Source organism: Staurois parvus, unplaced genomic scaffold (genome assembly GCF_062004578.1).
Source record: "Staurois parvus isolate SC_StPar_1 unplaced genomic scaffold, SC_StPar_1.0 ptg000445l, whole genome shotgun sequence".
Taxonomy (NCBI): domain Eukaryota; kingdom Metazoa; phylum Chordata; class Amphibia; order Anura; family Ranidae; genus Staurois; species Staurois parvus.
In genome coordinates, this window is record NW_028318241.1 from 6,601,668 (window position 1) to 6,614,550 (window position 12,883).

Consider the following 12,883-nt stretch of genomic DNA (forward strand, 5'->3'; position numbering starts at 1 on the left):
GATGCACGGTTGTGTTCAAAATAATAGCAGTCAGACATCGCTAACCTGATCAATCACGGTTTTTGGTAGAAATGATATTTCTGCCTGGCAAATAATTTACTAGCAGGTGTAGTAGAGTAATAGAAATCCAACAGACCCAACAGTCATGACATGCATGCTGCTGATTCTGTGTAGTTGAATCACTAATTGAAAGGGGCATGTTCAAAATAATAGCAGTGTGGAGTTCTGTTAGTGAGGTCATTCATTCTTTGAAAAACAGGTGGCAGTTATTGCCCTTATTGAAGGAAGGAAGGCAGGCAGCAAATGTTGTACATGCTGGTTACAGCGCATTTCTCTCTGAAATTCGGAGGAAAATGGGTCGTTCCAGACATTGTTCAGAAGAACAGCGCGTACCTTTGATTAAAATGTTGATTGGAGAGGGGAAAACATATAAAGAAGTGCAGAAAATGATAGGCTGCTCAGCTAAAATGATCGCAAGTGCTTTAAAATGGCAACCAAAACCTGAAAGACGTGGAAGAAAGCGAAAAACTACCATTCGAATGGATAGAAGAATAGCCAAAATGGCAAGGACTCAGCCAACAATCAGCTCCAGGAAGATCAAAGAAGGTCTAAAGCTACCTGTGAGTACTGTTACAATTAGAAGACGCCCGTGTGAAGCCAAGCTATCTGCAAGAAGCCCACCGCAAAGTCCCACTGTTGCAAAAAAGACCTGTGCCGGAGAGGTTACAATTTGCCAGAGAGCACACTGACTGGCCTAAAGAGAAATGGCGCAACATTTTGTGGACTGATGAAAGTAAGGTTGTTCTTTTTGGGTCCAGTGGCCGGAGACAGTTTGTCAGACGACCCCCAAACACTGAACTCAAGCCACAGTACACTGTGAAGACAGTGAAGCATGGTTGCGCAAGCATCGTGATATGGGGATGTTTCTCATAGTACGGTGTTGGGCCCGTTTATCGCATACCAGGGATCATGGATCCGTTTGAATACATCGGAATACTTGAAGAGGTCATGCTGCCTTATGCTGAAGAGGAAATGCCCTTGAAATGGGCCTTCCAACAAGACAACGACCCCAAACACACCAGTAAACGGGCAACATCTTGGTTCCAGACCAACAAGATTGACGTTATGGAGTGGCCAGCCCAATCCCCGGATCTCAATCCGATAGAAAACTTGCGGGGTGACATCAAAAATGCAGTTTCTGAGGCAAAACCAAGAAATAGAGGAGAACTGTGGAATGTAGTCCGATCATCCTGGGCTGGCATACCTGTTCGCAGGTGGCAGACGTTGGTTGACTCCATGCAACACAGATGTACAGCAGTTCTCAGAAACAGCGCTTATACAAGTAAATATTCATTAAGTGATTCAAAGGAAAGCAAAATCTTCAAACATTTTTCAGTTTATATAGTGAATGTTTGAGTTTGTAAAGAAGAATACAAACACTGCTATTTTTTTGAACAGTCTAATATTCCCTTTTCTTCAATTTTGTTTTAGAGGAACAACACAAATTTGATCTATTTTTCTTCATGTTTTGATTTGGAATAGAATGTGTAGTGTTCCCAATGCATTTGTGTGCATGGAAATAAAAGCTATTAGAAGGATTTTGAGCTTTGTTCACTTTTTTCAACACACTGCTATTATTTTGACCACAACTGTAACTGTTTGCATTGATGAAATGATTTAGCTGCACTCTTAGTTGTTTGCCTTGAGTTCCTATTACATATTTGAAGCGTTCAACCATTGGATGGTGACATCCCGACTCATGAGTAAGGCCAGTGAGTGATTTAGAGCAGACAGGCTTGCTGTGAACAGTGTCGCCTCGGTGCCCTTTGATATGCAATAGGCAAGGGGCTTTGTTTAGTGGAAGGAAGGCGGCGTGGTGGCAGGGTGCTTAAGGGCCGTCCCTCTATGCAAATATATGTGCTGCTGCCGTGTACGCTGGGATTGTTTTTTACTCCTTTGCGAAGAATTGAGACATTTGAGAGACGTCTTTTCTGTTAGGGGTGGATTCATGACTCTTGAACCGTTTTGCGGAGACATAGCTGGCTTGTGGTCTAGCGCTGACCAAGGCTAGCTTGTCGCACGTCCGGGAAGCTTCCATGACTTGTCAGAGGTGTGCCCCGACCGGGGAGCGCTAGCTGGTCAATTCCAACTCATACTTACCTGGCAGGGGAGATACCATGATCACGAAGGTGGTTCTCCCAGGGCGAGGCTCATCCATTGCACTCCGGGTGTGCTGACCCCTGCGATTTCCCCAAATGCGGGAAACTCGACTGCATAATTTGTGGTAGTGGGGGACTGCGTTCGCGCTTTCCCCTGATCATTCCTAGTCAAAGACAGAATTCAAATATAAATTCAATATAAACATGTTTTGACGAGCAGCCTTCTCTTTCTTTTTTCTTACTTTTTTTTACACCCGTACTTCACAGCCGCGTGTGTGCAACAGAGTTTCAACTCTTGCGTTCCTTATCAACAGCTTTGCCTGGGTACACCTATCCACTACAGGCTACTGCGCCGTTCCACTCCACAAGCAGCAATGTTTTTTTGGGGTTTTTTTTTTAAAGATGACCGCTGGCAAAACCTCTTCCTCTTTTGGACGCTCCGTATCATCCCCCCCACATGTAGCATGTGTAGGGTTTCCATCTCTACCTTCAACACGCTTGCATTCGGCAGCTCCGGAAGTACCCTTCTCCACGTGTCGGCCTCTCCAGATCATTGCTCATCATGCCATTGGAATCCCAATCCAGAACATGTCCTCACCGAAGGTTTACTCTTTAGGGGGAACGTAGCAAACGGGACAGATTCGTCTAACCATTTCTACCCTGCTGGACTTCAGGAAAGTACGCGGGTGTGACGAACTAGGAGTGCAGAGAGAGAGAGAGCACAGAGGCAAAATCATACGGAACCCGGCGCGCGGGCATCTGTTGGGGGACTCTGGGTACAGGCAGTAGGGGAACAAGTCCGCAGGACAAACAGTAGGCACAGCAAGGGAGAGTGTTCCTCAGGAAGGCAATGTGGGACAGCAAACAAGGGAGCTAGTCCACAGGGCAGCCGGGAGCCACAGCAAAGGAGAACGTTCCACAGGACGGCAATATGGGACCGCAAACAAGGGAGGTAGTCCACAGGGCAGCAATTGGATCCAGCAGGCACTTGGCCCAGAGCCCAAGACCACAGTCCAGGCAGATTGAGGGACAAGCAGCAATAGATACAGCACGGGTTCAGGGACTCGCCCATCAACAGCAGCCGCAGCTGAGGAAGTCCAGGCAGCCCACTGTTGATTTCAACAAAATGACACAAACGCACAAAAATAATATTTCTGCCCTTCGCTAGAGTGGGTTAGAGAGATGTACTCAACGTGTTTGACTTTGCCTTTTGTTTGTCTCCCTACAACCCCCCGTATGTGCCCTTTAGACGTCACAGGGAATTCTAAATTATTTTGGCAGATGCACGGTTGTGTTCAAAATAATAGCAGTCAGACATCGCTAACCTGATCAATCACGGTTTTTGGTAGAAATGATATTTCTGCCTGGCAAATAATTTACTAGCAGGTGTAGTAGAGTAATAGAAATCCAACAGACCCAACAGTCATGACATGCATGCTGCTGATTCTGTGTAGTTGAATCACTAATTGAAAGGGGCATGTTCAAAATAATAGCAGTGTGGAGTTCTGTTAGTGAGGTCATTCATTCTTTGAAAAACAGGTGGCAGTTATTGCCCTTATTGAAGGAAGGAAGGCAGGCAGCAAATGTTGTACATGCTGGTTACAGCGCATTTCTCTCTGAAATTCGGAGGAAAATGGGTCGTTCCAGACATTGTTCAGAAGAACAGCGCGTACCTTTGATTAAAATGTTGATTGGAGAGGGGAAAACATATAAAGAAGTGCAGAAAATGATAGGCTGCTCAGCTAAAATGATCGCAAGTGCTTTAAAATGGCAACCAAAACCTGAAAGACGTGGAAGAAAGCGAAAAACTACCATTCGAATGGATAGAAGAATAGCCAAAATGGCAAGGACTCAGCCAACAATCAGCTCCAGGAAGATCAAAGAAGGTCTAAAGCTACCTGTGAGTACTGTTACAATTAGAAGACGCCCGTGTGAAGCCAAGCTATCTGCAAGAAGCCCACCGCAAAGTCCCACTGTTGCAAAAAAGACCTGTGCCGGAGAGGTTACAATTTGCCAGAGAGCACACTGACTGGCCTAAAGAGAAATGGCGCAACATTTTGTGGACTGATGAAAGTAAGGTTGTTCTTTTTGGGTCCAGTGGCCGGAGACAGTTTGTCAGACGACCCCCAAACACTGAACTCAAGCCACAGTACACTGTGAAGACAGTGAAGCATGGTTGCGCAAGCATCGTGATATGGGGATGTTTCTCATAGTACGGTGTTGGGCCCGTTTATCGCATACCAGGGATCATGGATCCGTTTGAATACATCGGAATACTTGAAGAGGTCATGCTGCCTTATGCTGAAGAGGAAATGCCCTTGAAATGGGCCTTCCAACAAGACAACGACCCCAAACACACCAGTAAACGGGCAACATCTTGGTTCCAGACCAACAAGATTGACGTTATGGAGTGGCCAGCCCAATCCCCGGATCTCAATCCGATAGAAAACTTGCGGGGTGACATCAAAAATGCAGTTTCTGAGGCAAAACCAAGAAATAGAGGAGAACTGTGGAATGTAGTCCGATCATCCTGGGCTGGCATACCTGTTCGCAGGTGGCAGACGTTGGTTGACTCCATGCAACACAGATGTACAGCAGTTCTCAGAAACAGCGCTTATACAAGTAAATATTCATTAAGTGATTCAAAGGAAAGCAAAATCTTCAAACATTTTTCAGTTTATATAGTGAATGTTTGAGTTTGTAAAGAAGAATACAAACACTGCTATTTTTTTGAACAGTCTAATATTCCCTTTTCTTCAATTTTGTTTTAGAGGAACAACACAAATTTGATCTATTTTTCTTCATGTTTTGATTTGGAATAGAATGTGTAGTGTTCCCAATGCATTTGTGTGCATGGAAATAAAAGCTATTAGAAGGATTTTGAGCTTTGTTCACTTTTTTCAACACACTGCTATTATTTTGACCACAACTGTAACTGTTTGCATTGATGAAATGATTTAGCTGCACTCTTAGTTGTTTGCCTTGAGTTCCTATTACATATTTGAAGCGTTCAACCATTGGATGGTGACATCCCGACTCATGAGTAAGGCCAGTGAGTGATTTAGAGCAGACAGGCTTGCTGTGAACAGTGTCGCCTCGGTGCCCTTTGATATGCAATAGGCAAGGGGCTTTGTTTAGTGGAAGGAAGGCGGCGTGGTGGCAGGGTGCTTAAGGGCCGTCCCTCTATGCAAATATATGTGCTGCTGCCGTGTACGCTGGGATTGTTTTTTACTCCTTTGCGAAGAATTGAGACATTTGAGAGACGTCTTTTCTGTTAGGGGTGGATTCATGACTCTTGAACCGTTTTGCGGAGACATAGCTGGCTTGTGGTCTAGCGCTGACCAAGGCTAGCTTGTCGCACGTCCGGGAAGCTTCCATGACTTGTCAGAGGTGTGCCCCGACCGGGGAGCGCTAGCTGGTCAATTCCAACTCATACTTACCTGGCAGGGGAGATACCATGATCACGAAGGTGGTTCTCCCAGGGCGAGGCTCATCCATTGCACTCCGGGTGTGCTGACCCCTGCGATTTCCCCAAATGCGGGAAACTCGACTGCATAATTTGTGGTAGTGGGGGACTGCGTTCGCGCTTTCCCCTGATCATTCCTAGTCAAAGACAGAATTCAAATATAAATTCAATATAAACATGTTTTGACGAGCAGCCTTCTCTTTCTTTTTTCTTACTTTTTTTTACACCCGTACTTCACAGCCGCGTGTGTGCAACAGAGTTTCAACTCTTGCGTTCCTTATCAACAGCTTTGCCTGGGTACACCTATCCACTACAGGCTACTGCGCCGTTCCACTCCACAAGCAGCAATGTTTTTTTGGGGTTTTTTTTTTAAAGATGACCGCTGGCAAAACCTCTTCCTCTTTTGGACGCTCCGTATCATCCCCCCCACATGTAGCATGTGTAGGGTTTCCATCTCTACCTTCAACACGCTTGCATTCGGCAGCTCCGGAAGTACCCTTCTCCACGTGTCGGCCTCTCCAGATCATTGCTCATCATGCCATTGGAATCCCAATCCAGAACATGTCCTCACCGAAGGTTTACTCTTTAGGGGGAACGTAGCAAACGGGACAGATTCGTCTAACCATTTCTACCCTGCTGGACTTCAGGAAAGTACGCGGGTGTGACGAACTAGGAGTGCAGAGAGAGAGAGAGCACAGAGGCAAAATCATACGGAACCCGGCGCGCGGGCATCTGTTGGGGGACTCTGGGTACAGGCAGTAGGGGAACAAGTCCGCAGGACAAACAGTAGGCACAGCAAGGGAGAGTGTTCCTCAGGAAGGCAATGTGGGACAGCAAACAAGGGAGCTAGTCCACAGGGCAGCCGGGAGCCACAGCAAAGGAGAACGTTCCACAGGACGGCAATATGGGACCGCAAACAAGGGAGGTAGTCCACAGGGCAGCAATTGGATCCAGCAGGCACTTGGCCCAGAGCCCAAGACCACAGTCCAGGCAGATTGAGGGACAAGCAGCAATAGATACAGCACGGGTTCAGGGACTCGCCCATCAACAGCAGCCGCAGCTGAGGAAGTCCAGGCAGCCCACTGTTGATTTCAACAAAATGACACAAACGCACAAAAATAATATTTCTGCCCTTCGCTAGAGTGGGTTAGAGAGATGTACTCAACGTGTTTGACTTTGCCTTTTGTTTGTCTCCCTACAACCCCCCGTATGTGCCCTTTAGACGTCACAGGGAATTCTAAATTATTTTGGCAGATGCACGGTTGTGTTCAAAATAATAGCAGTCAGACATCACTAACCTGATCAATCACGGTTTTTGGTAGAAATGATATTTCTGCCTGGCAAATAATTTACTAGCAGGTGTAGTAGAGTAATAGAAATCCAACAGACCCAACAGTCATGACATGCATGCTGCTGATTCTGTGTAGTTGAATCACTAATTGAAAGGGGCATGTTCAAAATAATAGCAGTGTGGAGTTCTGTTAGTGAGGTCATTCATTCTTTGAAAAACAGGTGGCAGTTATTGCCCTTATTGAAGGAAGGAAGGCAGGCAGCAAATGTTGTACATGCTGGTTACAGCGCATTTCTCTCTGAAATTCGGAGGAAAATGGGTCGTTCCAGACATTGTTCAGAAGAACAGCGCGTACCTTTGATTAAAATGTTGATTGGAGAGGGGAAAACATATAAAGAAGTGCAGAAAATGATAGGCTGCTCAGCTAAAATGATCGCAAGTGCTTTAAAATGGCAACCAAAACCTGAAAGACGTGGAAGAAAGCGAAAAACTACCATTCGAATGGATAGAAGAATAGCCAAAATGGCAAGGACTCAGCCAACAATCAGCTCCAGGAAGATCAAAGAAGGTCTAAAGCTACCTGTGAGTACTGTTACAATTAGAAGACGCCCGTGTGAAGCCAAGCTATCTGCAAGAAGCCCACCGCAAAGTCCCACTGTTGCAAAAAAGACCTGTGCCGGAGAGGTTACAATTTGCCAGAGAGCACACTGACTGGCCTAAAGAGAAATGGCGCAACATTTTGTGGACTGATGAAAGTAAGGTTGTTCTTTTTGGGTTCAGTGGCCGGAGACAGTTTGTCAGACGACCCCCAAACACTGAACTCAAGCCACAGTACACTGTGAAGACAGTGAAGCATGGTTGCGCAAGCATCGTGATATGGGGATGTTTCTCATAGTACGGTGTTGGGCCCGTTTATCGCATACCAGGGATCATGGATCCGTTTGAATACATCGGAATACTTGAAGAGGTCATGCTGCCTTATGCTGAAGAGGAAATGCCCTTGAAATGGGCCTTCCAACAAGACAACGACCCCAAACACACCAGTAAACGGGCAACATCTTGGTTCCAGACCAACAAGATTGACGTTATGGAGTGGCCAGCCCAATCCCCGGATCTCAATCCGATAGAAAACTTGCGGGGTGACATCAAAAATGCAGTTTCTGAGGCAAAACCAAGAAATAGAGGAGAACTGTGGAATGTAGTCCGATCATCCTGGGCTGGCATACCTGTTCGCAGGTGGCAGAAGTTGGTTGACTCCATGCAACACAGATGTACAGCAGTTCTCAGAAACAGCGCTTATACAAGTAAATATTCATTAAGTGATTCAAAGGAAAGCAAAATCTTCAAACATTTTTCAGTTTATATAGTGAATGTTTGAGTTTGTAAAGAAGAATACAAACACTGCTATTTTTTTGAACAGTCTAATATTCCCTTTTCTTCAATTTTGTTTTAGAGGAACAACACAAATTTGATCTATTTTTCTTCATGTTTTGATTTGGAATAGAATGTGTAGTGTTCCCAATGCATTTGTGTGCATGGAAATAAAAGCTATTAGAAGGATTTTGAGCTTTGTTCACTTTTTTCAACACACTGCTATTATTTTGACCACAACTGTAACTGTTTGCATTGATGAAATGATTTAGCTGCACTCTTAGTTGTTTGCCTTGAGTTCCTATTACATATTTGAAGCGTTCAACCATTGGATGGTGACATCCCGACTCATGAGTAAGGCCAGTGAGTGATTTAGAGCAGACAGGCTTGCTGTGAACAGTGTCGCCTCGGTGCCCTTTGATATGCAATAGGCAAGGGGCTTTGTTTAGTGGAAGGAAGGCGGCGTGGTGGCAGGGTGCTTAAGGGCCGTCCCTCTATGCAAATATATGTGCTGCTGCCGTGTACGCTGGGATTGTTTTTTACTCCTTTGCGAAGAATTGAGACATTTGAGAGACGTCTTTTCTGTTAGGGGTGGATTCATGACTCTTGAACCGTTTTGCGGAGACATAGCTGGCTTGTGGTCTAGCGCTGACCAAGGCTAGCTTGTCGCACGTCCGGGAAGCTTCCATGACTTGTCAGAGGTGTGCCCCGACCGGGGAGCGCTAGCTGGTCAATTCCAACTCATACTTACCTGGCAGGGGAGATACCATGATCACGAAGGTGGTTCTCCCAGGGCGAGGCTCATCCATTGCACTCCGGGTGTGCTGACCCCTGCGATTTCCCCAAATGCGGGAAACTCGACTGCATAATTTGTGGTAGTGGGGGACTGCGTTCGCGCTTTCCCCTGATCATTCCTAGTCAAAGACAGAATTCAAATATAAATTCAATATAAACATGTTTTGACGAGCAGCCTTCTCTTTCTTTTTTCTTACTTTTTTTTACACCCGTACTTCACAGCCGCGTGTGTGCAACAGAGTTTCAACTCTTGCGTTCCTTATCAACAGCTTTGCCTGGGTACACCTATCCACTACAGGCTACTGCGCCGTTCCACTCCACAAGCAGCAATGTTTTTTTGGGGTTTTTTTTTTAAAGATGACCGCTGGCAAAACCTCTTCCTCTTTTGGACGCTCCGTATCATCCCCCCCACATGTAGCATGTGTAGGGTTTCCATCTCTACCTTCAACACGCTTGCATTCGGCAGCTCCGGAAGTACCCTTCTCCACGTGTCGGCCTCTCCAGATCATTGCTCATCATGCCATTGGAATCCCAATCCAGAACATGTCCTCACCGAAGGTTTACTCTTTAGGGGGAACGTAGCAAACGGGACAGATTCGTCTAACCATTTCTACCCTGCTGGACTTCAGGAAAGTACGCGGGTGTGACGAACTAGGAGTGCAGAGAGAGAGAGAGCACAGAGGCAAAATCATACGGAACCCGGCGCGCGGGCATCTGTTGGGGGACTCTGGGTACAGGCAGTAGGGGAACAAGTCCGCAGGACAAACAGTAGGCACAGCAAGGGAGAGTGTTCCTCAGGAAGGCAATGTGGGACAGCAAACAAGGGAGCTAGTCCACAGGGCAGCCGGGAGCCACAGCAAAGGAGAACGTTCCACAGGACGGCAATATGGGACCGCAAACAAGGGAGGTAGTCCACAGGGCAGCAATTGGATCCAGCAGGCACTTGGCCCAGAGCCCAAGACCACAGTCCAGGCAGATTGAGGGACAAGCAGCAATAGATACAGCACGGGTTCAGGGACTCGCCCATCAACAGCAGCCGCAGCTGAGGAAGTCCAGGCAGCCCACTGTTGATTTCAACAAAATGACACAAACGCACAAAAATAATATTTCTGCCCTTCGCTAGAGTGGGTTAGAGAGATGTACTCAACGTGTTTGACTTTGCCTTTTGTTTGTCTCCCTACAACCCCCCGTATGTGCCCTTTAGACGTCACAGGGAATTCTAAATTATTTTGGCAGATGCACGGTTGTGTTCAAAATAATAGCAGTCAGACATCGCTAACCTGATCAATCACGGTTTTTGGTAGAAATGATATTTCTGCCTGGCAAATAATTTACTAGCAGGTGTAGTAGAGTAATAGAAATCCAACAGACCCAACAGTCATGACATGCATGCTGCTGATTCTGTGTAGTTGAATCACTAATTGAAAGGGGCATGTTCAAAATAATAGCAGTGTGGAGTTCTGTTAGTGAGGTCATTCATTCTTTGAAAAACAGGTGGCAGTTATTGCCCTTATTGAAGGAAGGAAGGCAGGCAGCAAATGTTGTACATGCTGGTTACAGCGCATTTCTCTCTGAAATTCGGAGGAAAATGGGTCGTTCCAGACATTGTTCAGAAGAACAGCGCGTACCTTTGATTAAAATGTTGATTGGAGAGGGGAAAACATATAAAGAAGTGCAGAAAATGATAGGCTGCTCAGCTAAAATGATCGCAAGTGCTTTAAAATGGCAACCAAAACCTGAAAGACGTGGAAGAAAGCGAAAAACTACCATTCGAATGGATAGAAGAATAGCCAAAATGGCAAGGACTCAGCCAACAATCAGCTCCAGGAAGATCAAAGAAGGTCTAAAGCTACCTGTGAGTACTGTTACAATTAGAAGACGCCCGTGTGAAGCCAAGCTATCTGCAAGAAGCCCACCGCAAAGTCCCACTGTTGCAAAAAAGACCTGTGCCGGAGAGGTTACAATTTGCCAGAGAGCACACTGACTGGCCTAAAGAGAAATGGCGCAACATTTTGTGGACTGATGAAAGTAAGGTTGTTCTTTTTGGGTCCAGTGGCCGGAGACAGTTTGTCAGACGACCCCCAAACACTGAACTCAAGCCACAGTACACTGTGAAGACAGTGAAGCATGGTTGCGCAAGCATCGTGATATGGGGATGTTTCTCATAGTACGGTGTTGGGCCCGTTTATCGCATACCAGGGATCATGGATCCGTTTGAATACATCGGAATACTTGAAGAGGTCATGCTGCCTTATGCTGAAGAGGAAATGCCCTTGAAATGGGCCTTCCAACAAGACAACGACCCCAAACACACCAGTAAACGGGCAACATCTTGGTTCCAGACCAACAAGATTGACGTTATGGAGTGGCCAGCCCAATCCCCGGATCTCAATCCGATAGAAAACTTGCGGGGTGACATCAAAAATGCAGTTTCTGAGGCAAAACCAAGAAATAGAGGAGAACTGTGGAATGTAGTCCGATCATCCTGGGCTGGCATACCTGTTCGCAGGTGGCAGACGTTGGTTGACTCCATGCAACACAGATGTACAGCAGTTCTCAGAAACAGCGCTTATACAAGTAAATATTCATTAAGTGATTCAAAGGAAAGCAAAATCTTCAAACATTTTTCAGTTTATATAGTGAATGTTTGCGTTTGTAAAGAAGAATACAAACACTGCTATTTTTTTGAACAGTCTAATATTCCCTTTTCTTCAATTTTGTTTTAGAGGAACAACACAAATTTGATCTATTTTTCTTCATGTTTTGATTTGGAATAGAATGTGTAGTGTTCCCAATGCATTTGTGTGCATGGAAATAAAAGCTATTAGAAGGATTTTGAGCTTTGTTCACTTTTTTCAACACACTGCTATTATTTTGACCACAACTGTAACTGTTTGCATTGATGAAATGATTTAGCTGCACTCTTAGTTGTTTGCCTTGAGTTCCTATTACATATTTGAAGCGTTCAACCATTGGATGGTGACATCCCGACTCATGAGTAAGGCCAGTGAGTGATTTAGAGCAGACAGGCTTGCTGTGAACAGTGTCGCCTCGGTGCCCTTTGATATGCAATAGGCAAGGGGCTTTGTTTAGTGGAAGGAAGGCGGCGTGGTGGCAGGGTGCTTAAGGGCCGTCCCTCTATGCAAATATATGTGCTGCTGCCGTGTACGCTGGGATTGTTTTTTACTCCTTTGCGAAGAATTGAGACATTTGAGAGACGTCTTTTCTGTTAGGGGTGGATTCATGACTCTTGAACCGTTTTGCGGAGACATAGCTGGCTTGTGGTCTAGCGCTGACCAAGGCTAGCTTGTCGCACGTCCGGGAAGCTTCCATGACTTGTCAGAGGTGTGCCCCGACCGGGGAGCGCTAGCTGGTCAATTCCAACTCATACTTACCTGGCAGGGGAGATACCATGATCACGAAGGTGGTTCTCCCAGGGCGAGGCTCATCCATTGCACTCCGGGTGTGCTGACCCCTGCGATTTCCCCAAATGCGGGAAACTCGACTGCATAATTTGTGGTAGTGGGGGACTGCGTTCGCGCTTTCCCCTGATCATTCCTAGTCAAAGACAGAATTCAAATATAAATTCAATATAAACAGGTTTTGACGAGCAGCCTTCTCTTTCTTTTTTTTTTTTCTTACTTTTTTTTACACCCGTACTTCACAGCCGCGTGTGTGCAACAGAGTTTCAACTCTTGCGTTCCTTATCAACAGCTTTGCCTGGGTACACCTATCCACTACAGGCTACTGCGCCGTTCCACTCCACAAGCAGCAATGTTTTTTTGGGGTTTTTTTTTTAAA

General features: G+C 45.9%; 1 protein-coding gene and 4 non-coding genes across 5 annotated transcripts in view; all 5 read left to right on the forward strand.

The window, feature by feature from the left end:
* The window catches only part of SLC38A9 (solute carrier family 38 member 9), a 191,350-nt gene that overhangs the window by 52,552 nt on the left and 125,915 nt on the right, over positions 1-12,883 (forward strand). The gene's annotated exons all lie outside the window — the stretch shown is intronic.
* On the forward strand, positions 2,153-2,316 carry LOC149453658 (U1 spliceosomal RNA). The gene has a single exon (XR_016314443.1). It is a non-coding gene; the product is annotated as a U1 spliceosomal RNA (small nuclear RNA).
* On the forward strand, positions 5,592-5,755 carry LOC149453659 (U1 spliceosomal RNA). The gene has a single exon (XR_016314454.1). It is a non-coding gene; the product is annotated as a U1 spliceosomal RNA (small nuclear RNA).
* LOC149453660 (U1 spliceosomal RNA) lies at positions 9,031-9,194 on the forward strand. The gene has a single exon (XR_016314465.1). It is a non-coding gene; the product is annotated as a U1 spliceosomal RNA (small nuclear RNA).
* LOC149453661 (U1 spliceosomal RNA) lies at positions 12,470-12,633 on the forward strand. The gene has a single exon (XR_016314476.1). It is a non-coding gene; the product is annotated as a U1 spliceosomal RNA (small nuclear RNA).